Genomic DNA, 23,247 nt, shown 5'->3' with positions numbered 1-23,247 from the left:
AATTTTCGTGCCCACCAGTCTATCAAAGGGTTGTGAGCAACCAACCATGGCATCCCTAGTATTAGCCTGAACTGAGGTGCCTTGATGAGATCGAATGAAATAGACTCCCGATGTCCATCCTGGCACAGCAAGGTTACCCTGGCTGTGCACTGGGTTACTGGTCCGGAAGCGATTTCTGTCCCATCCATGGGGGTTGCCTTGTCCCTAGTTGGCTTAGCACACAAAGGAAGCCCCATCTTTGCTGCCAGTTCTTGATCAATATAATTTCCAACTGCTCCGCTATCGATGTATGCTTCAATGGCATGCATTCTTGACGACTGTTGGTGGTTAATTAAGATCACTGGTATTGCAAAGTGCGAGGTCAGCAACTCTTTCTTCTCACTCGACAAACTGACCTCTACGTTTGTCGAGCTTGGTAGTTTTCTGATTCCTTAGCTTCATTCTTCTCTGTGGCCCGACTGTTCTTCTTGGGGGTTTTACTGGACAGTCCTTCAGGAAATGTCCTGGTTTACCACAATACAAACAAAGCTGTTGTTGTCTTCTTTCGTGCCGCTCTTGTTTTGTTAATGGAGGCCGTATGCCTCCAATCTGCATGGGTTCTACAGCATTTTCAGGTACACGGGGTGTGTTTTCCCTTGGTCGAACATACACGGTCCGAGGGTCCGTCTTAGACCGGTCTGCCTTTCAGTCCTGCAACCGGTGGTCTAGCTGCACAACCAGATTTATGAATTCTGCACAGTCTCTGGGTGGATCAACCACCTGGGCTAAGACGTCCTTTAATACGCCTCGTAAGCCTCGATGGAATAACGTGGTTCTTTTGTTTTCTGGCCACCTAGCTTCGGCAACCAGTCTGTTGAAGGTAGCAATGTACTTTAGCAAGTCCTGATTCCCCTGTCGGAGGGACAAGAGTTCATTGTCTACTGCTTTTTCCGGGGTATGGCGAGCAAAAAGTTTTTCCGTTTCTCTCTGGAACCCCGCAAAGTCATGTAATAGAGGATTGTCATGGGTTACCAACGGCACCAACCAATCTGCTGCACTACCACTCAGGTATGATAAGACAAAAGCTACCAAAGCTTGGTAGTTTAGAAATGCTCCAGGCCTACAAAGAAAATGAAGGCAGCACTGATTGATGAATGCCGCATACTTCCGTCGGTCGCCTGAGAACCTTTCTGGTGCTGCCAGGGGCACTGTTCCAGGTAACGTGATCTGTACTGGAGTGGGTGGTATGGCAGGGTTTTGCATCGTTGGATTGCTTCCAGGTAGAGGCCTCTGTCCTGCCTGTGATTGCAAGTATTGCCTACTAATCTCTTCAGTGTGTTCTTTGGTCACTATTAGCTCTCTCCGGAGGGCATTAGTCTCTTGTCGGACAGAATGAACCTCAGCACGAAGTTCTCCTAGTAATTGGGCCAATTGATCCATTTCTGATGTCTCCATGGCGCCCAGTTGGATTTGTTATGGTAGGCTTCGCTTTCTGTTACGCTCACCTAGTATCCGCAGGGACGCCACCCAGCCGGGTTACTCGCTGGTATGCTTCTCAGCTTTGCCCTGATGTGGTCTGCGGGGAAGGTCCTGCCTGAAAATACAGGAGGACAGTGTTCAAGACTGACCGACTGGGGTAAGTATCCTCCCTCCACCCCCGTATGATTTCAGTCCCTTTGGCACCCTCTCCTTACCTTGTGGTAGAATTAGGCATGCTCTCCGTCCTGCTTTCTTTGCAGGGGCACGTTGTCTGTCATGGGCGAGTGCGGTCCAGTTACTTCACTGACACCGGACTGTTTGATATTGTTCAGGTAGGTCTTATTGCTGTTCTTTATTTTTGTTGCTATCTTGCATGCCTTTCTTTGTTTAAAATGTCTCTTTTTTCTCCCTTAGGTATGCAGAGCTTCAGCGCGGCGAACTGGTTTGGTTGAGCCCTGGTGGTAAATGATGGCGCATTAAGAGCACTATGATGCGGTAAGTAAGTGCTATGCGCAGCGCTGCAAAGTCTTGCCTTTGCTAACCTGTGTTTTCCTTCCTTGTAGGTCGCGGTGTTCTTCAGCGCGAGTGGAATGTCCGGAGTGGTGCCAGCCGAGAGGTGACCAGCCAGGTAAGCCTTTTGAGCAGTTGGTAATTTGTAAATGTATCTACTGCTTTCTTTAATGTTGCCTCTATCTTCCTCGTTCAGGTCGTTCTGTCCGGGAGGCGTGCAGATTTGAGAAAGCTGTTCTCTGTAGCTGCGAGTGTTTAAAGATGAAGACTGCAGGCAAGATGCTGCTGCTAACGATGCTCCTTTTGTCTCCATGCAGGTTCTGCTTCTCCGAGGTTCGAGGGAATAGCTGGTGTTGCAAGCTGCAAAGTAACACAAAGATTGTTGTCTTGCTTGGGTGTGGTTTAAATAGCCCAAACAAAATAGTCCAGGTAAAGTAGTCCCTAGGCTACCACACCCAAAACACTAGACCACATAGCTTGGTTCTTAGGGACCAAGCTATGTGGATGCCTCCATGTTTGCTGACAATACAATAAAGTAGTTCCCAAGCACATTGTTTTTCATGGTGTATGAGCCTGGCACCATAGGTGCCAGGACTGGTCCCATGAGGGCTTTTGAAGAGGATGCCAGGCTCTAGAGGCCTGAGTCCTGACTCCACCTGGCCAATGGGTTTGCCAGAGGGGGTTTTGGTCGAGGGTCAGGACAACAACTAATCAATAAGGCCAAGGCCTCCTTCTATAAGAACACCATAGCAGAAGCGGACAACAAAAGCAGAGAGCTCTTCAAAGCAGTCAAGCATTGCGCCAACCAACTACCTGACCCTGCCATACCACTCTCCATTGAAAAATTCACCGCCATCAACACATTCTTCATCGTAGAAATCAGCAAGATTCATCAGCATCTTGACACCAGATCCACATCCACAGACCTACCTTGAGTCCCTCCTTGTGAAATCTCCACACGCACAACTGCAGCAACACATTGACACCAACAATCTCCTCCAAACCTACCAATACAGGTTCAGATACAGCACAAAAATATCAACCATACAGGTGGTCAACTATGCCCTCAACATCCTTGATGTTGGCCACCCCTGCCTCCTAATTCAAATCAACCTCTCGGTCGCTTTTGGCACAGTAGACCACCATCACTTATGGACACCCTTTATCGGCCAATGAGAATCAGCAACCTTGCCCTATGCTGGTTCAAGTTCTACCTCATCAGCCACTAGCAGTTTGTTCAGATAGACTCTTCTAGATTCACAATTCTACCCATTACCTGTGGAGTCTGCAGGGTTCCATCCTCACCCCAGTGATCTTCAATTTATACATGTAGCCACTGGGAGCCCTCCTAGCCACACAAAACCTCCACATCCAGCAATATGCTAATGACACACAGGTATACCTCAAGAGCGACTCCATCAAGAACATCCATAGGCTCAAAAGCAGCTTCTCGCTGATCCAGTCTTGGGTGTCCAGTGCATACTTGAAGCTCAACTCCTCCCAGAATGAGTTCCTTCTTCTCACCAACAACTCTGAAGACCCAGACATACCGATCTGGCTATCAACCATGAACTGTGAGGGCTTCACACCCGAGCTCTCCTCTTTGGCCAAGTCCCTTGGGTTCCACATTGACAAACACCTCTCCTTCAAGACACACATTGCAAAGAAAAGAAAACTCAGACAGCTTGCTATCAGCGCTCCCTCCTGTGGAAAGTCATGCCCTTCCTCCTTCTGGACAGCTTTTGATCCATTGTTCAAGCGCTAGTTATATCCCACACGGATGGGGGAATGCACTCCTAGAGGGCCTCCCATCATCTTCCCTTGTGCCCCTGAGACATGTCTACACAGATACAACCACATCACCCCGGCCCTCATCACTGGCTCCGACTGCATGCACAAATCACCTTCAACTCTTGCTGCATCATCTATAAGGCAGTCACCCTCACGTCACCCTACTATCTGATGGAGAAACTCTGCATCTTCCATAGACACTATACCAGCAGAAGCCAGGATATGTGCAGACTTGAATTCCACTGCTGCAAAAGGGAAGGGACCATAAAACAAGCCTTCTCTTCCTATGCCCTAAGACTATCGAACCTCCTCCCTGTCAGCATCAGACTCACCCCCACTCTCCGACAATTCAGAAAAGAACTCAAGAACCACCTCTTCAAGGAGTCTCTCCTCCACAACACCTAGGGCATCACATCACCCCTTGTGCCACCTGACTCGCTAGACGGTGCCCACCCCTCTCGTCCCCGCAACCCAATACAGCTGTACCCCTCCTCTGTTACCCTCTGTATCCTACCCCTGATGTATATCTGTTCGGCGGTTACCTCTGAAAAGTGGTCAGTTATGCATCTGGACAGTTGTATACTGCTGTAAAGTGATCTGTTTCATCTCAAAGCTAGGTCAGCGCTCAATAAATACAATAATAATAATAATAATAATAATAATAATAATAATAATAATAATACAAGTAATAATAATAGATGTGATGAAGGAGTTAGGATGAGTAGGGTGTCAATAGGAAGCCAGAACAGTAACAGTAATTGGAAGGAGAGCTGAATAGTGGCAGAAGAGGTGATGCTAGAGTGGGGCAGCAAGCAGTGGTGAGAGGCTTATTGATAAGGAACCCCACTGCTCCACCTTGCCCAATATGTTGGCAAGAGTGGGAGAGAGCCGACAATGTTGCAAAATCATGAGGGATATACATGTTTCAATGACAGAAAGAAGTGAATATTTAGGGAATTCAGCTTTGTAGGAAGAACTGTTACAAAGGGATTGTGTATTTCAGAGGGCAAGTTAAAGAGTAATAGGGCTGGGGGAGCAGCAGATGTTGTGTTGTAGCCAAGGTGTTATATTAGGTTAGAGGCCCTTGAGGAATGGGAACCTCAGGTTTATGGGTTTGCCAATGCAGTGGCAGATGGGAAGGGGTAGAGTGAGATAAAAGTTAGACCAAGTGAAGGGAAGGAGATGAGTGAGTACATCTATATATATAAAACAAAGTCAAGTTTGTTTGTGAGTTTGTATCTGGCATTGATCTTGGGTACATAACACCTCATGAATGGTGAGGTTTGGCATCATGAATGTCGCAAGGAATTTTCTTTATTTAATTGCCAAATTAATGCAATTATTTCTATTTTCGATAGGTCATCCCGTTCCCAAGATAATCATTTTTTAAAAATGTTCTGCATTACGTTTTGTTTTGTTCCGCGCGCCATCTAAAGAGAGTGAGTGTGTTTTCTTTTCATTGATTTGTTTTGCAATAAATTTGATACATGTACATTTCACTAATTACTTGAACGCCACATTTTTATTTACCTCCGATTTAAATTCTCACATGAATATCAAATTTGTATGCTTACTCTGATTATTTGCAGTGTGTGTTTACCAGACAAAATGGCCACCCCTGCTAAAAACATAATCAGAGTTAGCATACAAATATGATATTCGTGTAAGAATTTAAATCAGAGATCAATCAGTGATAAATCGGAGATAAATGAAAATGTGGTGTTCCTTTATTTATGTTAATTGATATATACCAACTATATTTCAAAGAGCATGAGAGGTATATCTGTGCATTCACTTGGTCAGGGAGAGATACATCATCTTGGATCAATTACATCCTCTTTGCAGCTCCTCTGATTAAAATTGTGGGCCAACTCACGGTTGTCCCAACTGTGATCAGTGATCATGTGGTGAAGACGTTTTCTATACAGTCAAGTACCAAAATGAAAGAAATAATTGGGGGTGAATGTATTGTGAATGCTGTAGGTAACAGAATTCATTGGACTGCGAATAACATAGAGAGATATGTTTTCATAATTGATGCCTTAGTGAATAGTAAATGTTGGGAGGGTAAGCTTGGACTTAAAGCATATGAAGAAATCTCTGAAATATCCTCCAAATCACAGATACAAATGCATCCCAAAAGAAGATTATCAATGATATTAATAAAGATCAGTCCTTAGACATAGTGCTTGCCAAGGAAAAAAGGAAACATTATAGGGAAATTTGCTTACTAAAAGGAAGCACTACCGATATTTGCTAACTTAAAGACAATGGGCCTCATTATGAGTCTGACGGTAGCCTTGCCGGTAAAATCGGCAGGCTGCTGCCGGACTCATGCATTTTTATTGTGCCTAGCTCCACGGAAACACCAGGGTATTACGACCCCAGTTTTCCTGGAAGTCAGGTGCCTGAAAAATGTAAATTCCCATTCCCATTGAGTCCCACCAGCACCGTTACTAACGATGCTTCCTGGAAAATCTGCGAGCGGGTGCCATCCCACCTGCCAGGTTTGACCTACCGGGAGGGATGGCACCCACCCATAAACTCGTAGTGTGCCAGTCCGGTAACAACGATGCCAGTAGGCTTGTTGTTACGGGACCGGCACACTTGTAATGAGGCCCAATATATAATAATGTTATTAAAAGGCATAAGACATTTAAATTATCCAAATGTTGGGTACAATTACAAAATATATTAAGGACTTCAGATGCTCTTAGATCCTGGGATCTGTACAAAACTCATAGGACAAAGACTGAGGATATGAAACAAGAGATAAACCCCATAACTGAGCAAGCATGGATAAATCATGTATTACAGTTACATTACCAGAAGAATGTTATATCCAAAAGTGAATTGATGGTAGGTGACAGAAATAGCACTGTTAAATTAACTAATTGTTGATTCTGTAGATCTGCCAGGATTAAGGAAACCCTATATCATTTAATCGTCGAATGTGAAGTCTTAATGATGTTACAGATCAAACATCTTAAGGCTATGGTCAAACAGTTCAGGGGGATATCACCTGAGCAATTCTAGGAAATGATATTCTGTGGTGATGTAGCCTCATGTCGAATTGTAGTCATTGGATACTTACATGCATTGAATTTGAGAAATAGAGAATGAACTGACTCAATTTATAATCATTGCTTGTATCTTGCAGGTTTAACATGCCTAGTATGGGCTGGGAATGTACATTGCATGTTAATCTGTTAAGTATATAGTTTATCCTTGTTTCTATAACACATCAACTGGCACTTTAGATGGAGGCCTTGTCATCTCTAACATAACGTTTAGAACTGTTTACATTTGGAGAGTTAATTGATTGTGAAATTACTCTTATACACTTAATGAAGCTCAGCTTCTTTTTACAATTCTTAATGGGTTTTTGGTTAATTGTTTTTCTATTTTCTTTTTCTTTTTTGCTGCTTGTTTTATCTATGGTGTTTAGTTGATGTGTGACTATGTACAGTTTAAAAAATGTTATAGTTTCTTTTTTTGTATCTTTTGGTATTTATGTTTATGAGATATGATCATTTTATGAGCATTGAATTTATTTAAACAAGGTAAATTGTAAAGTTGATTAATTCAGCTATATCAACATAAAAAAGAAAAATGAATATTGATACTGTCCAGCTTGAAAGTATCATTGTTAAATTGAAACGATCTAAAGCCCCAGGCCCAGATGGTATGCCTAATTTGATATATAAGAAAAACCCAGGCTTGGGCGAGGATCTTTACCACCCTATTCCAGTCAATCTTTGTAACTGGATGCATTCCTATAAATTGAAAAGCTTCTATATTGATCTCTGTTTTCAAAAAGGGAGCAAGGCAATATCCAAGCAATTATAAATTGCTGCAATGACTGATGCTTGTTCAAACAGTTTTGCAAAACTACTATTAGTAGAACTTGACATTTGGATAAAAAAAATATATATACTGTCCAAACAAGAAACTGGATTTAGACAGGGGGGATGGGCATGCTATCGAATGCTTGGTCCCTATTATATCTGATTCCAGAGAATATTAAAAAGAAAGAAAGTGATTTATATGTATGTTTTATAGATTACAACGGTGCCTTCAATGCAGTTGACTGACACACACTATTGGCTAAACTTAGTGATTGGAATTTTAGCTCCACTGTATTACACTTCGGCTTCACCAGGAGGGTGCTGAGCAAAACAATCCAAATTTAATTTGGCCTTAAACAAGGTTAGCCATTGGCACCCACTTTACACAATCTATATGTTTTGGATATAGGTCCTTATTTGAAGAATGCTTCATATTTCCCTCAAAAAATGATGCAACAGCCAACTATATGGCTTGCTTATGCTGATGATACCCTCTTCCTAGATCGAACCCCTATAGGGTTAAAATACAGCTTGGATAAAATTTGATATTATTCCAGAAAGAACAACCTTAGTTTCAATTATAAAAAAAAAAAATAATGATATTCTGTCCACACAAGAAGAACACCACAATATTCGTATGTAGGTAGTATGGACAAGGAGATCATTGAGGTGGTTCAAACCTACATCTATTTGGGAATCTTGATCTCCGAAACCATGAACGCAGTATCCCTTGAAAGATATGTATCTCAACGAATTGAGAAGCAATTCATAAAATTACTGAATTACATAAGATATAAATGTGGTTACTCTGTGGAGCGTTTGGTTAGGTTATATAAAACATGCCTTACGCCGTGCTTGCTTTACGGACTGGAAATAATCACAGTAAACAAAACTAACCAGATTAAGAAATTGGAAGGGTACTTATGGCGCAGAGCATTAGGGTTACCAAGAAACGCTCCTGTTTAAGGGATAGACTGTGAATTGGGGTTGCGCTCATTAAATACGCAAGAGAGAATAAACATGGGGATTTGTTACCTTTGTATGGTATCTTAAATGTATAATCCAGAGTCAACATTTTATGATTATACATTTAGGGACTGATTCATGGAATTATTTGCGCGTCAAATAGGTTACCTGCGCACACGACTAGAATGGAATCGAATGTGCTGTACTTTTCCAGAACTTGCGTGGAGTTTGCGTTGGCTCGCCACATCTGTGCGAGCCAACAAGGGCATTGCGCGAGACACCACGCAGAGCGTGGGCGTGGTTTGTGCAGAGAGTCAGAATAGAAATAATATTATGCCTCCTATTGTAATAGTCGTATGTGTATTGGCCTACACCAAGTTGTCTAAAACATCATGCGCGAACAAACTCCACGACAAGGTCTTGACCTTAGAGAAATCAATGTAAGCCGCCATCTTGGATTAAGCCGCCATTTTAGGTTCTTTCGTTATGCCGAAGTCACCCTGTACATCAAAATGGAGGCCAAATGACATTCTGAATAAGATTCTGGCCGTTGTGACCTCCGTACAGCTGAATAATTGATATGCCTGCAGGCCACTTGTCGGGGTCGCGAACAGAGACCTTGTCCTCCTGTTGACCTATACGTAAATGTACTACTTATATCAGCGAAACTAATCGAAATGCATATATTAAAGGTTGACCTGGCAAGGAACCCTAAGACCAGAATTGTATTTCGCAGAATGGTTAACCCGCAAGAGGGTTGGCAAAGGGCTGGACAAATTGTATAAATAGCCCGGGTATTCCAATGTGCGCTCTCTATCACTAACACATCGAACCCTCGTTGAAGTTCGTTATGTTATACTGAGAGCCGAATAGCTATCCGTTTGTCAATTGACTTGGTAACTGTTGTAGCTTGAAATAAAGCACTTGTATGTTTCTTTGTAACCTGTGTTGGTGTGTTTCTTTTTGGGCTTCCCGGCCTCATATTATTTTTCTGTTTTCACAGTTGGCGCCCGAATAGGGACCCTCAAGATTGATGCCGGATCATTGAAGGTTGACGCAGGCTATCGAACCGGGATCGGACGGTGTGATACTGCGGGCCCGACCGAACGAGACGCAAAACCTCGGCAGCGCTGCACGATACGATCCTTGGACGATAGGCGTGTGGTCTGACACGGCATCTTGACGAGGGTCCATTTTTGAGGCAGGCAGATTTGTCGGTCGAAACCACCAAACACAATGTAAAATTCGTTAGGTGAGTTTTTTGGTAAACCGTACGGTCCTCCTTAGGTTTGGTCAGGTGTAGTCGTGACCCGACTCTTAATTTAACCCTGACAATTTGAATTTGGCGTATTGTATCTGCAGACACAATTGTTGACCAGGTAACACCAATTTTTTGTGAAATGCCTGGGAAATTGTCTAGCTGCTTTAGGGCACTGTTCCGCAGCGATCGACAATCTTTGGAATTTAGCCGCCCGGCACCACAGGAGGGGTCGCCGGCGTGTACTATGTACTGTAAGCATGGCATTGGAAGTATAGTATTTAATGATATTTGGCACAGACAAACCAGACATGCCCCCGAATTTCAGTGGCCAATCAATGGTAGTTTCAAGATCCCCCGTATTGAATACCTAGAATCGGTCTTGTTAAAGAAGAAGGCCAGACCTGCAGCATTTGATGTTTTGCAGAATTGGAAAAAAGAAGCGTTGCAGCAGCTTAAAAGTACGGATAAGCCAGCACGCCGTCATAAAAGGAATTCCGAAAAGGTGTTGTTATATGAGCAAGAAAAACATTCAGAGTCAGTCAAGAGTATGGATAGGGCTTTCTCACTCGGTAGCCAGAAAATCTATCCCTCTAGAGATTTTCATGTTTCCGAAGAATTTATTGATAAATTGTTAAACAAACGCAGGCCTGGTGCCTCTGCGCCACCTCCGTATGATCCTCTCCCTGGTGCTCTGCCCATTCCTGCTGTTATTCCTGCTGTTATTCCTGCTCCCCCTGTACAACCTATTGCCCCTATTCCTCCAGCTGTTGTTCCTCCACCTACGCTACCACTTCTTCCCCCTGCGCCGATAGTAATACCTCCATTGAATTTGCCCGCACCTCTGCTCCCGAGTGGTTCTGTACTGACTGAAGTTGATCAGAGTGCGGGGTCAAAGATTGTCACTCGAAATACTGTCTCTGCAGAAAAGAAACGGGAATTATTTGCATGGGCTAAGCATTGTATGGAGAGAGGTGATCAAGCTGATGTTTTTTCCACATTATCAAATATGGGCAATTGTCCTGAGAAAAATGTTTTTATTGAAGGTTTGGGGACTTATTTATGTGTAATGTGGGGTAGATTACATAATACAGATCTCCCACAAGGGTTGAGGGATCTGAATACTTTAGCGCTTTCGAGGGACACTGAGGAGAAAGTACATGGTCATGTTGAGAGGTTATTTGAGTATAGGAGGGACTTAGAAAAATTGCGGGATGAGGATGATGAAGACGACAGTATGTATGTACAGAAACGGTTCCTTCCGTGTCGTAAATCGGCATCTGAGGAAGTACGAATCTGTACCAAAGATGCGATTCGATGGATCTCGGATTCATCGATACCGCCAGATGAAGTGTATGACACGTATAGTCAGTATACAATAGAAATGCAGAGGAAGGTGATTCAGGTAATGGTGCAGTACCTGCAGGATGAATGTGTAAGGAAGAAGGTTAGTTGTCCTACAGAGTTATTGGGTATTTGTAAGAGGGCTTTTTTCGCCCGACACTTCTTCAACTGCCTTAGGGCTCGACCTGGCTCTTTTGCTTAGTAAGCGATTGGAATTACCTATATCTCAGTTGCCTATGAGAGAGGTTCCTCCGACATTTGTCCCGAAGGTTGAGATTCCTGCTAACGCTGGGACAGGTGCACCCGCTGTGGACATTCCCGCACATTATCTATCACAATTTGTTCACGTCCCGTTTTCGCGACAGGAAGTGAACACTATTAGACAATCAATTCTTGATATTAGGAAAAATCCGACAGGATTCTACAAAGAGATAGAGTCCGTTTTACAGTCCTCTGTGTTCACCCTAAGTGATATTGACTTGCTATTCCCTGTACTCCTGCCCGTAGATTTATGGAATCAGGTTCGAACAATAGACAATGTGCCTGGGTTGGGAGATACATGGGCTAACATAACTAGGTTTGATGGGGAAAGACCAGCTGGTGAGAAACCACCTCAGGTAATACTCACTTTGCCTGATAGAATTGTTGCAAAATTGAAAACCATAATTCCTGAGAAAAGAATTATTTGGGACAAGCTTACGGCCTGTGTTCAAGGAAAATCTGAAGGCGCCACCGAATTCTTTAATCGATTCGAACAGGTATTATCTGACTTCAGTGGACAGGACTTGGGCACAGAGTCTGGGAAAAGGTTGTTCGTGGACAAATTTGTGCGTGGATTGCTGCCTGACATCCAGTCACAGATTATGTCCTCTGAGAGCACTTGGCAGGCGAAATCCCAATCCGAAGTTTTGCACATAGCTCAGTATTATGAGAACCGTGTTAATAATGAAAAAGAGAGAATAGAGAAGATGAAAGGAGATTTGAAGATTAAAGTATTGTTACAGCAAATGGTTAGAAATCCCAGAGGAGGTAATTCACGGACCAGAGGTCAGTATGTTCCGAAAGGGAACGTCCCCTTGGGTCCTGTGAATATTAATCAATGTGCCTATTGCTGCCAGGAAGGTCATTGGCGTGCACAGTGCCCCGTCCTTCGACAGAGGTCAAACAACACATTTGGGAGTATGGGTAGATGACCTGGAGGCCGCCCCGGAGTGGGGGGCCCTGATAGAGGTCAGTTCTCACAAGATCCTCAGCAACCTTTTTCACGGGATAATCAGACTTCGAGTGTGGACACAAGAAACATATTTGATCACCCTTTTGCTGCCTACCTTTCGATGACATCTTGTTTCGTTAGGATTGCCCGAAGCAGGGTTTGGAAACTTCACCTATTCCCGTTAGTCAAAAAGGTCCCTACGTTGAACTGTTAGTGGGGAATAGGAAACACCAGTTCTTGATAGACACTGGAGCACAGAAGTGCTCCATTGATAATTCTTGGGTTCCAAACATTCCACTGTCAGGGCAAACTAATGTTTCTGTAGGGTTTTCTGGCATACCAGTTGCTTGTCCGGTTTCTTCGCCGGTGCCTGTTTCTTTGGGTCCCTTTACGGACCACTGTCCATTCCTCTTGACTTCAAACTGTGGAGAAAATTTGCTGGGATTAAATCTGTTGAAGAAATTAAATGCAGTAATTCATTGTTCCTCTGACGGAGTGCGACTGATGATTTCACCACAGCAACTTCCCAGTTCTCAGTTTTTGACTCGACCATTGCCTCCTGAGTTTAGCGTTGTCCCGGAATGTTTGTGGGCGGTTGACGACAATGATGTCAGGGTATTACAGGTTGAACCCGTTAAAATAGTTTTGAAGCATGGAGTTAAACTACCACGCATTCCGCAATATAAAATATCAGTTGAGGGCGAGCGTGCTTTGAAGTGCATTGTTTCCGATTTTGTGCATCGAGGAGTGATCGAAAAGATTGCATGTAGTTTATGTAACAGCCTGATTTTACCCGTGTACAAGAAAGGCGACAATGCAATCCCATTCTGTTTCATGATTGATCTACACGCTATTAATAAAGTTGTTGCCCGACAATTTCCAATTGTGCCTGATGTGACAACGATACTAACGATGATCCCTGCTACAGCTACTCACTTTAGTGTTGTGGATCTGAAGAATGCTTTCTTCAGTATTCCTATACACAAGGATAGTAGATATTTGTTCGCGTTCACCTTGGGGGGACGTTCGTTCACATTTACTCGTGCACCTCAAGGTTATACTGAACGTCCAAGCATTTATAGTAGGGCTTTGAAAGAGCAGCTTGACACCCTTGAATTGCCATCTACTTGTACACTGCTTCAGTATGTCGATGACTTGCTTTTAGCTGCAGATTCTGAAAGTGCTTGTAAAGAAGGCACTGTATTGTTGCTTATTCATTTGGCTGAACATGGTCATAAAGCTTTGCTTAAGAAATGTCAATATTGTTGTCAGGAGGTCACCTATTTAGGCTATCTCCTGCCAAAGGAGGGGAGAAGATTGACACCTGAAAGAATAAAACACATTTCTAGCATGTCTGTTCCAAATACACAGAAGGAAGTCAGAGCCTTAATAGGTATGGCTTCTTACTATAGGCTGTGGATCCCGAACTTCTCACTAGTGATAAAACCGATGTTGGCCATGACGAAGAAGGGCATTTCTTCGCCGCTGCCATGGAAATCGGAACATCAATGATCATTTGAACTTCTCAAAACCGCGTTATGCTCTGCACCGGTTCTGGGTACTCCAAATTACAATAAGGCCTTTGTGTTGTTTGTGCATGAATGTGATGGATGTGCTTTGGCTGTGTTAACACAGGAACATGGAGGGAAGAATAGACCGTGCGGCTACTACTCTTCCACCCTTGATCCTGTCGCATGCGCTTTGCCAAGATGTTTGAGAGCTGTCGCTGCTGCTGCCGCGTCTGTAAAACAGAGTGAGGGAATGGTCCTAGGCCATGATTTAACCCTGATGGTACCTCACTCTGTAGATGTCCTATTGAATAAAACTCAAACACAGCACCTCACCTCTGCACGGCTGACGAGGTATGAATTGACTTTGTTTGCCCCTCAAATTCAAATTAGGAGGTGTTGTGTTCTTAATCCGGCTGAACTCCTACCTTTCCTGCAAAATACTGTTTGCGGTGACGAAGAATCACATGACTGCCTGTATACTACTGAACAGGAAACGAAGGGCAGGATAGACCTTATAGATACTCCTTTGGATAATGCGGAAGGAGAGCTGTTTTGTGATGGCTCCTGCTTCAAACTTCCGGATGGTACATCTACAGCTGCTTATGCAGTCACTACATTGAGTACGGTTGTTGAAACTAAGAGAATTCCACATAACTCTGCGCAGGCCGCAGAGATTATAGCGTTGACCCGAGCTTGTGAACTCTCCGAAGGGTGTACAGTAAATATATATACTGATAGCCAGTATGCCTTTGGGGTGGCTCACAACTTCGGGAGGCTCTGGTCGGAAAGAGGGTTCCTAACCTCACATGGTACCAAGATTCAGCATGGCCCCCTGATAGTGCAATTGCTCTCGGCACTCGCGTTCCCTAGTCAGTTAGCACGATCATAAAATGTGGTCATATATGATGTGGGGAAAGGGAACACTTTTGCTGACCAGATAGCCAGGCAAACAGCCACAGACCTTAGCGCAGACATGTATGCTCTAAGAGAAACAAGAGATGCCTATGTAATGGATGAGGGTATTGGGTCTGTGCGAGATATCCAAGCTGATGCCACAATAGAAGAGTCTAAAAAGTGGGTCGAAGGGATGGGGAAACTAGATGAAGATGGGTGTTGGGTGGATACATCTGAAGGGAAATGGTTGCTCCCTGATTCATATGTGCTGGCGATGGTTACAATGGCACACGGTCCTACGCATGTGTGTGCTCAGCAGATCACGAAAATGTTAGAACAAGTCTGGGTGAATGATAACATTTTGAAGATCGCGCAGCGCTATGTCCAAAATTGCATGATTTGCTTACAGCACAATGTGGGGAAGTCCAAGGGGTAGTTTTGGGCCTCCTTCTGTTCCCTTCGAGGTCATCCACTTTGATTTTATTGAGTTGGAACGGTGTAGCAATCTAAAATATGTCCTTGTGATCATTTGTGCTTTTAGTAAATAGGTTGAGGCTTTCCCTGTTAAGGATGCTACTGCCATGACCACTGCGAAGACTATGATAAAGGAATTCTTCAGACGATTTGGGCTGCCAAGAGTAATTTGGTCGGACAACGGTCCACATTTTGTTGCAGCAGTAATTTTGCAGATATGCACAGCATTACACATTGAAAAACGATTTCATTCGGCTAGACATACTCAAAGTGCTGGGTTGGTATCCTAAAGAGTAAGCTTGCAAAAACATGCGCCGGCACCAAACTGAAATGGCCGGACGCCTTACCTATTGTATTGTTAGCCATGCGTGCCACACCTCAAACTAAGACTGGCTCTCTCCATTTGAGGAAGTGATGGGGAGACCTGATAATATTTGGGGTCTTCCGAAGCCTAAAGCGTTGAGAGAGGTTGAAAATGTATTGCTTGTAGACTACTGTAACCAGTTGACTAAAAATCTGTATCTCATTTATCATCAGGTTCGATCAGCTTTACCTGTATGGTTTACGGGCCCAGGACACAATATTCAGCCTGGAAGTTGGGTCCTGGTGAAGGCCTACGAAAGGTCTTCCTGCCTCGCGCCTCGCTGGCGGGGACCCTACCAGGTGCTGTTGGTCACCCAGACAGCAGTGCGGGTGGCTGGAAAGAAGCATTGGATCTACGCGACGCATGTCAAGAAACTTCCTCACCCGACGCCACACATTACAGAAGAAGCAGAACCCCTTGCTGATGCTACAATGTCAGATCCTGGAGTAGCAAATAGCGCTGTGAGTGTGTCGGAGAATCTCTCTGAGCCCGTGGAGCTTGGGGAACAGTCCATTTGTCTCCACACTCTTTGGAAAGGTCACTTCCGGAAAATGTTGTTTCAAGCTCTGCGACTTCCGTCGCCTCTGATACGTTGCTTCCCTCAGGAAGTGACGGTACCTTATTTCCGGATTAAACAGTACCGGGAACCACCAGGTACGACCTTCGACGAAGAAAATAGAACTACGGCATGGGTTTTGCCTGTGCATCTGGAAAAGAAAAGAGTCATTGAGAGTTTTGTTCTTGCAAAGGAAAGTTTTGGGGAAAAAAAAGGGATTCTGGTGGCTAGGGTTGGGGAAGGACTAAGAAGTCACGCGACCATAGTGTCGCCAGCAACAAACATTGGGGTTGTCGATTGAGAAACTACGATGTCTGCCACCTCCACTGCTGCTGCTCGCATTGGACTTATAAATAAGGGGGTGACCAACTCGGACAATGAACAATGTGCCTGGGCCCCGAAAACGTATTGCTGTGTTGTGATGATAGTAATTGGAATTTGTATAGTAACTGCCGTGGGACTCTGGTACTTTGAAGAAATGTATCCTCTAGAGCCTCTTTTGCCAATTGAAATTGTACCTACTGCTCTGACTCCCTCTGTACACCTTCATACTTTGTCACCTAGGGACTCCCAGCATAGACAAAAGTATCATAATAACACTTTGATGATAATAATGAATTCAACGCATGCCATTTTTAATAAGAGTAATTGCTGGATCTGCACCCATTTACCGCAACATGGGAACAAGGGGCTAGGATGGTATATTCACCCTTTACCTTTAACGACTGCTTGCTATGCCTCTCTTAGAGCACTATTCTTTGGCCGTTGGAATGACAGCATCCGAGGGAACTTTGATGGAACTAATTTAAATGATTTTGAGAAACGTGAATTGACTCCCCTGGGATGCTCGCTTTTTGCAGATAGAAGTAAGCCTAATGTTGCTTCTATTAGGCCATCTGATAAACTGTCTTTTCCTTTCCAAACTCTAATTTCCTTTAAAATGGCTCCGATAGGCAATAAGGACGCCGTGCCTCCTTCCTACTCCATTAACCATAGCCCTGATTCAGTTCCCTTCTGTCTACAAAGGAATGGTACCCGGTCAATGGGAGATTTTGAAGGTTGTGTGAACATTGTAAATTTGACCGGAGAGAACAGGCCTCTGTATGTAGGGGGGCCTGTCTATTTCATTTGCGGTAGCACAGCATTTCCCTGGTTGCCCAAGGATTGGCAGGGAACCTGTTATTTAGGAATCCTGTTACCTGGGGTATTCATAGCTAGCACATTGGACGTTTCTAAGGCTCGCCCACGGCGGGACGAGAATGGAGATACCCCTGGGCAAATATTGGGAGATATAACAAAAATCAGTTGTGCCATTTTGGGGATAGATAGCAAATTCTGAAAATACTAGGTGGCTAGCAAGAGTACTGGAGAGGACCATCAACCGGACCACGGATATACTCTATAATTTGACACTAGAACACAAAGCAATAAGATTGGTAGCGCTCCAAAACCGGATGGCATTAGATGTAATTCTGGCAGAACGTGGTGGAGTATGTAAATTAGTGGGGTCCGCTTGTTGTGTTTTCGTACCAGATTCCTCACCGACAATTTTCAAAGCAATACAGAACTTGCACGTCCTTAGTTCAGAAGTGCATGTTCCTGTGGAAGATTGGAGTATTAGTGCTTGGTTCTGGGATTCCCTACGATCCTGGGGTTGGAAGGTGCTTTCTGTCATACTGGTTATTTTGGGAATTCTGCTATTCCTTTGTTGCTGTATCCAATGTCTACCTAGTATATGTGCAATGCTAGGGGGATTTTGCGCTCAGGCGGTGAGCACGATAGGACATAAAGTGTATGCTCCAGATACAGCATCTAAAGAGTTTGTGTTGCAAGAGGTTCTGGTGAACGACCTAATGGCTATAGATATTACAGATAACGGTTCAGGATGTATGGACGACAATGAATGGAGTTACTTACAAAGACATTAGAAATAGTATTAGCACTTGGCATATGCCAAAAGGAGGGTTTGATGGAATAGAAATAATATTATGCCTCCTATTGTAATAGTCGTATGTGTATTGGCCTACGCCAAGTTGTCTAAAACATCATGCGCGAACAAACTCCACGACACGGTCTTGATCTTAGAGAAATCAATGTAAGCCGCCATCTTGGATTAAGCCACCATTTTAGGTTCTTTCGTCATGCAGAAGTCACCCTGAACATCAAAATGGAGGCCAAATGACATTCTGAATAAGATTCTGGCCGCTGTGACCCCCGTACAGCTGAATAATTAATATGCCTGCAGGCTACTTGTCGGGTTCGCGAACAGAGACCTTGTCCTACTGTTGACCTATACGTAAATGTTCTACTTATATCAGCGAAAGTAATCGAAATGCATATATTAAAGGTTGACCTGGCAAGGAACCCTAAAACTAGAATTGTATTTCGCAGAATGGTTAACCCGCAAGAGGGTTGGCCAAGGGCTGGACAAATTGTATAAATAGCCCGGGTATTCCAATGTGCGCTCTCTCTCACTAACACATCGAACCCTCGTTGAAGTTCGTTATGTTATACTGAGAGCCGAATAGCTATCCGTTTGTCAATTGACTTGGTAACTGTTGTAGCTTGAAATAAAGCACTTGTATGTTTCTTTGTAACCTGTGTTGGTGTGTTTCTTTTTGGGCTTCCCGGCCTCATATTATTTTTCTGTTTTCACAGTTGGCGCCCGAATAGGGACCCTCAAGATTGATGCCGGATCATTGAAGGTTGACGCAGGCTATCGAACTGGGATCGGACGGTGTGATACTGCGGGCCCGACCGAACGAGACGCAAAACCTCAGCAGCGCTGCACGATACGATCCTTGGACGATAGTCGTGTGGTCTGACACGGCATCTTGACGAGGGTCCATTTTTGAGGCAGGCAGATTTGTCGGTCGAAACCACCAAACACAATGTAAAATTCGTTAGGTAAGTTTTTTGGTAAACCGTACGGTCCTCCTTAGGTTTGGTCAGGTGTAGTCGTGACCCGACTCTTAATTTAACCCTGACAATTTGAATTTGGCGTATTGTATCTGCAGAAACAATTATTGACCAGGTAACACCAATTTTTGTGAAATGCCTGGGAAATTGTCTAGCTGCTTTAGGGCACTGTTCCGCAGCGATCGACAATCTTTGGAATTTAGCCGCCCGGCACCACAGGAGGGGTCGCCGGCGTGTACTATGTATTGTAAGCATGGGATTGGAAGTATAGTATTTAATGATATTTGGCACAGACAAACCAGACATGCCCCCGAATTTCAGTGGCCAATCAATGGTAGTTTCAAGATCCCCCGTATTGAATACCTAGAATCGGTCTTGTTAAAGAAGAAGGCCAGACCTGCAGCATTTGATGTTTTGCAGAATTGGAAAAAAGAAGCTTTGCAGCAGCTTAAAAGTACGGATAAGCCAGCACGCCGTCATAAAACGAATTCCGAAAAGGTGTTGTTATATGAGCAAGAAAAACATTCAGAGTCAGTCAAGAGTATGGATAGGGCTTTCTCACTCGGTATCCAGAAAATCTATCCCTCTAGAGATTTTCATGTTTCCGTAGAATTTATTGATAAATTGTTAAACAAACGCAGGCCTGGTGCCTCTGCGCCACCTCCGTATGATCCTCTCCCTGGTGCTCTGCCCATTCCTGCTGTTATTCCTGCTGTTATTCCTGCTCCCGCTGTACAACCTATTGCCCCTATTCCTCCAGCTGTTGTTCCTCCACCTACGCTACCACTTCTTCCCCCTGCGCCGATAGTAATACCTCCATTGAATTTGCCCGCACCTCCGCTCCCGAGTGGTTCTGTACTGACTGAAGTTGATCAGGGTGCAGGGTCAAAGATTGTCACTCGAAATACTGTCTCTGCAGAAAAGAAACGGGAATTATTTGCATGGGCTAAGCATTGTATGGAGAGAGGTGATCAAGCTGATGTTTTTTCCACATTATCAAATATGGGCAATTGTCCCGAGAAAAATGTTTTTATTGAAGGTTTGGGGACTTATTTATGTGTAATGTGGGGTAGATTACATAATACAGATCTCCCACAAGGGTTGAGGGATCTGAATACTTTAGCGCTTTCGAGGGACACTGAGGAGAAAGTACATGGTCATGTTGAGAGGTTATTTGAGTATAGGAGGGACTTAGAAAAATTGCGGGATGAGGATGATGAAGACGACAGTATGTATGTACAGAAACGGTTCCTTCCGTGTCGTAAATCGGCATCTGAGGAAGTACGAATCTGTACCAAAGATGCGATTCGATGGATCTCGGATTCATCGATACCGCCAGATGAAGTGTATGACACGTATAGTCAGTATACAATAGAAATGCAGAGGAAGGTGATTCAGGTAATGGTGCAGTACCTGCAGGATGAATGTGTAAGGAAGAAGGTTAGTTGTCCTACAGAGTTATTGGGTATTTGTAAGAGGGCTTTTTTCGCCCGACACTTCTTCAACTGCCTTAGGGCTCGACCTGGCTCTGTTGCTTAGTAAGCGATTGGAATTACCTCTATCTCAGTTGCCTATGAGAGAGGTTCCTCCGACATTTGTCCCGAAGGTTGAGATTCCTGCTAACGCTGGGACAGGTGCACCCGCTGTGGACATTCCCGCACATTATCTATCACAATTTGTTCACGTCCCGTTTTCGCGACAGGAAGTGAACACTATTAGACAATCAATTCTTGATATTAGGAAAAATCCGAGAGGATTCTACAAAGAGATAGAGTCCGTTTTACAGTCCTCTGTGTTCACCCTAAGTGATATTGACTTGCTATTCCCTGTACTCCTGCCCGTAGATTTATGGAAGCAGGTTCGAACAATAGACGATGTGCCTGGGTTGGGAGATACATGGGCTAACATAACTAGGTTTGATGGGGAAAGACCAGCTGGTGAGAAACCACCTCAGGTAATACTCACTTTGCCTGATAGAATTGTTGCAAAATTGAAAACCATAATTCCTGAGAAAAGAATTATTTGGGACAAGCTTACGGCCTGTATTCAAGGAAAATCTGAAGGCGCCACCGAATTCTTTAATCGATTCGAACAGGTATTCTCTGACTTCAGTGGACAGGACTTGGGCACAGAGTCTGGGAAAAGGTTGTTCGTGGACAAATTTGTGCGTGGATTGCTGCCTGACATCCAGTCACAGATTATGTCCTCTGAGAGCACTTGGCAGGCGAAATCCCAATCCGAAGTTTTGCACATGGCTCAGTATTATGAGAACCGTGTTAATAATGAAAAAGAGAGAATAGAGAAGATGAAAGGAGATTTGAAGACTAAAGTATTGTTACAGCAAATTGTTAGAAATCCCAGAGGAGGTAATTCACAGACCAGAGGTCAGTATGTTCCGAAAGGGAACGTCCCCTTGGGTCCTGTGAATATTAATCAATGTGCCTATTGCCGCCAGGAAGGTCATTGGCGTGCACAGTGCCCCGTCCTTCGACAGAGGTCAAACAACACATTTGGGAGTATGGGTAGACGACCTAGAGGCCGCCCCGGAGTGGGGGGCCCTGATAGAGGTCAGTTCTCACAAGATCCTCAGCAACCTTTTTCACGGGATAATCAGACTTCGAGTGTGGACACAAGAAACATATTTGATCACCCTTTTGCTGCCTACCTTTCGACGACATCTTGTTTCGTTAGGATTGCCCGAAGCAGGGTTTGGAAACTTCACCTATTCCCGTTAGTCAAAAAGGTCCCTACGTTGAACTGTTAGTGGGGAATAGGAAACACCAGTTCTTGATAGACACTGGAGCACAGAAGTGCTCCATTGATAATTCTCGGGTTCCAAACATTCCACTGTCAGGGCAAACTAATGTTTCTGTAGGGTTTTCTGGCATACCAGTTGCTTGTCCGGTTTCTTCGCCGGTGCCTGTTTCTTTGGGTCCCTTTACGGACCACTGTCCATTCCTCTTGACTTCAAACTGTGGAGAAAATTTGCTGGGGTTAAATCTGTTGAAGAAATTAAATGCAGTAATTCATTGTTCCTCTGACGGAGTGCGACTGACGATTTCACCACAGCAACTTCCCAGTTCTCAGTTTTTGACTCGACCATTGCCTCCTGAGTTTAGCGTTGTCCCGGAATGTTTGTGGGCGGTTGACGACAATGATGTCAGGGTATTACAGGTTGAACCCGTTAAAATAGTTTTGAAGCATGGAGTTAAACTACCACGCATTCCGCAATATAAAATATCAGTTGAGGGCGAGCGTGCTTTGAAGTGCATTGTTTCCGATTTTGTGCATCGAGGAGTGATCGAAAAGATTGCAGGTAGTTTATGTAACAGCCTGATTTTACCCGTGTACAAGAAAGGCGACAATGCAATCCCATTCTGTTTCATGATTGATCTACACGCTATTAATAAAGTTGTCGCCCGAAAATTTCCAATTGTGCCTGATGTGACAACGATACTAACGATGATCCCTGCTACAGCTACTCACTTTAGTGTTGTGGATCTGAAGAATGCTTTCTTCAGTATTCCTATACACAAGGATAGTAGATATTTGTTCGCGTTCACCTTGGGGGGACGTTCGTTCACATTTACTCGTGCACCTCAAGGTTATACTGAACGTCCAAGCATTTATAGTAGGGCTTTGAAAGAGCAGCTTGACACCCTTGAATTGCCATCTACTTGTACACTGCTTCAGTATGTCGATGACTTGCTTTTAGCTGCAGATTCTGAAAGTGCTTGTAAAGAAGGCACTGTATTGTTGCTTATTCATTTGGCTGAACATGGTCATAAAGCTTCGCTTAAGAAATGTCAATATTGTTGTCAGGAGGTCACCTATTTAGGCTATCTCCTGCCAAAGGAGGGGAGAAGATTGACACCTGAAAGAATAAAACACATTTCTAGCATGTCTGTTCCAAATACACAGAAGGAAGTCAGAGCCTTAATAGGTATGGCTTCTTACTATAGGCTGTGGATCCCGAACTTCTCACTAGTGATAAAACCGATGTTGGCCATGACGAAGAAGGGCATTTCTTCGCCGCTGCCATGGAAATCGGAACATCAATGATCATTTGAGCTTCTCAAAACCGCGTTATGCTCTGCACCGGTTCTGGGTACTCCAAATTACAATAAGGCCTTTGTGTTGT

Source organism: Ambystoma mexicanum, chromosome 2p (genome assembly GCF_040938575.1).
Source record: "Ambystoma mexicanum isolate Mex_15411 chromosome 2p, UKY_AmexF1_1, whole genome shotgun sequence".
Taxonomy (NCBI): domain Eukaryota; kingdom Metazoa; phylum Chordata; class Amphibia; order Caudata; family Ambystomatidae; genus Ambystoma; species Ambystoma mexicanum.
The sequence above is the reverse complement of the archived record's forward strand: the minus strand, read 5'-3'. Positions refer to the sequence as shown.